This window comes from Aplysia californica, unplaced genomic scaffold (assembly GCF_000002075.1).
Source record: "Aplysia californica isolate F4 #8 unplaced genomic scaffold, AplCal3.0 scaffold00257, whole genome shotgun sequence".
NCBI lineage: Eukaryota > Metazoa > Mollusca > Gastropoda > Aplysiida > Aplysiidae > Aplysia > Aplysia californica.
This window is the reverse complement of record NW_004797527.1, coordinates 468,179-471,503: the sequence shown is the minus strand read 5'-3', so window position 1 is coordinate 471,503 and position 3,325 is coordinate 468,179.

Genomic DNA, 3,325 nt, shown 5'->3' with positions numbered 1-3,325 from the left:
AATGTAAAGAAGACTCCAGAAATTTTGCAAGAGCGTTAAAAGCATGAGGAGGCGGGAAGAACCCTTCAACCGAATGTTCTTGCTTGTTAAAAAATGTATCATTTACTGCAGGTTGATAATTGAAATTCCAATGTCAGCGGGTGATTATGGCCACTTAGCATTATTTCCGCATTTTTTTAAGACGTTTGTTTTGTGCTGGTATTCAGAGTTACTTAAGTCTCTACCAATTGTTCAACAAAAGTTATCAAAATTTCTATTGTTGTGGTGTAGAATATCTGAAGGATGGATGAATTCAGATTGAGGGATCTAAGTTTCTTCAGAAAGTACAACCTCTGATTTATCTTTTTAACGACGTTGTTTACGTGATTTTGCCATGTAAATTTGTTGTAAGATTGTAAGACCAAAGTATTGTATGAATCCGAGATTTCTTGCGCTTCTTGTTCAATTACGAGTGGTGGGATTGTTGGTTTTTCTCTTCTAAAAAAAATCAAAAATCATTTCCTTCGTTTTTGAGATGTTCACTTTTAGAAAATTTGAATAAAAAAGCATGCATATTTCTTCGAAATACTCTTTTTCATCATCAAGGTTTATTAATCCAATAATAGCGGAGTCATCTGCAAAATTAAGTAAGCGTGTTGTTTTATATTTACTTCTGTGATCGTTGGTATGAGAGAGAGAGAGAGAGAGAGAGAGAGAGAGAGAGAGAGAGAGAGAGAGAGAGAGAGAGGGACGGAGAGAGAGAAAGAAAGAAAGTGAGAAAGAAAGAGAGAAAGAGACAGAGAGCGTGGAGGGGGGGGCAGAGAGAGATAAAGAGACAGACAGACAGATAAAGTGAGAAAGAGAGAGAGAGAGAGAGAGAGAGAGAGAGAGAGAGAGAGAGAGAGAGAGATGCACACACAAATGTGTGGTCTATTGAAAATGACATTTGTTTCTGAAATTCCATCTGAAAAAGAAAATGGCAAGTTAGTTTTTTAGCCGAGGCTAAACGGAATCCGCTGCATAATTCATAATGACTGTTGCCTCGGCGACATTTGCTGATGGGGATAGATAGATAGCGGTGGAAATCAAATGGCAACGCAGACACTTTGGCTTGCTAATACAAGGTATAGATAATTAGGCATACATACACACGTACATATGCAAATGAAATTGTGTCGATTTAACTCCCATTTCATTTATGTAAGTTTAACAGGGTATGCAAGAGATGGAGACAAGATGCCAGAGAGCAAACGCAGTCAGTTATCAACTCGGCCCTCTCCTGAAACATTCCAATATCCCCAAGAGCACCAAGGCGAAGCTCATCAACGCCATTTTCCTTCCAACACTCACATATCAGTGCCAGACATGGTCCCTAACAAAAGCACTAGAGAGGAAACTGGTCACATGCGAGATGAAATGCTTAAGAAGAGCGGTCAACAAAACAAGAATAGACAAAATTAAAAATGAAGTCATAAGGGACACCGTAGGAGCAACACCAGTCCTACCGCAAATTCAAGAACAAAAGGTCAAGTGGTTCGGACACCTCACGCAGATGCCCTCAAACCATCCAGCTCTGAGAGCATACAATATTAAATATTCTGGATGGAGAGCCAGAGGAAGACCAAGGTGACCATGGAGTGAATCTGTGACAGACACCCTCAGAGCTCACGGGACGTCCCTCCTACAGGCCACTCGCCTTGCTGCAGACAGACGACTGTGTCTCCCCGCGACCCCCCCCCCCCCGGTACAAGCGGAAGAAAAAAAGTAAGTAAAAGTAAATAGAAGAATGAATGGATTGCAGATATTCAGTCAGGCTTCCGCCAAGGTCATAGCTGCACTGATCAGATCATCAGAATCTGTCAAGGAATTGAGGATGGTTTTTAACAAAAGCCAAAATTCCATCGATCAGTGCTAGTCCTGCTGGACTACTCCAAGGCATGAAAGACTATTACTGTCAATGGCTGACAAGGGAGTTCCGTTGCGTGCAGTCAGATGGATCCATGGTTTCCTGAGAAACAGACAAGCCCGTGTTCGCCTGAATGGAGAAATAAGCAAAAGCCAGAATTTCAAACAAGGGCTTCCCCAAGGAGCTGTACTATCACCGCTGCTGTTTATATTCTTCATAAACAACCTCGCAGAATCCCTCCCAAACCCTGATACACAACAACTATCTGCACAATATTGGCTAGTCACGCAAAAAGAGAAAAGGCAAATGAAGCGACACAGTTGATTGTGGACATGGCTGTGAAATGGAGCAATGAATGGAAACTTACTTTGAATGCAACTAAGACTGAGGGGTGCTTCTTCTCAACATGGGTGAAGGAGGCAACGTGGCAACCAATAATTCAGATCCAAGGGAAAAAGATACCATTGCAACCTAAAAAATGAAGGTGATCGGTGCTGTCAGCAACCTAAAAAATGAAGGTGATCGGTGCTAACTTCCTACGTTCTGGACTTCGTGTCCTTCCACGTGGTTCGCACAAATAGAGGCCCAATTTGCTTTGCGTGGGATCGCAACTGACGAGACAAAATACTACTACGTCGTAGCGGCGCTTGATGCAGCTACAGCAGCAAGATCCCTATCCATAATTTCCTCACCTCCTTACAGAGGCCTATAGCTTATCGGAGGAAGAAAAAGCAGCAGCCTTATTGAGCATAAAAGAACTGGGCGATAACAGACCCTCTGAGATGATGGAAAAAATGCTAGCTTTGTTGGGAGAACACAAACGGTGTTTTCTTTTTCGCCATATATTTTACAGCTGCTGCCAGAACTCCTACCACAGGACAGATTACCGCGCATTGGCGAAATAAGCGGATAACCTATACAACTCCCTTTCGCCAAATTTGAAAGTCTATACAGCGATGCGACCTACTGATTCTGTTTCAGGTCTGCCCGAAGCTGATGCTATTTGCTGGTTCCATCGAAAATTTGGATCTAACGCAAGACGCTGCAGCAGTCCATGCAAGCACTTTAAGAATTTCCAACACAAAAAGCATCAGGGAAATGGGAGAGCGGGCCAGCAGTAAAAGTAGAAGATCCAACTGTTGGTCCGCAATGTTGCTCAACAACGACGACAGATTCTAAAGCAACTCAGCTGCTTGTCACGGACATAAAGTCTAAACAACGTTTCTTGATAGACACAGGTGCTCAAGTCTCTGTGACACCAGCGTCATGGGCTGAAAGAACGTCAGGTGCGACAGGTCCACCCTTGCAAGCAGTCAACGGAACAACCATATCGACCTATGGATCCAAAGTTATTCCTCTTCATTTCGGTGACCGTGTGTTTAAAGCACGTTTGATATCTGCCAATGTTAAGCGACCCTTACTGGGAGCTGATTTCCTCCG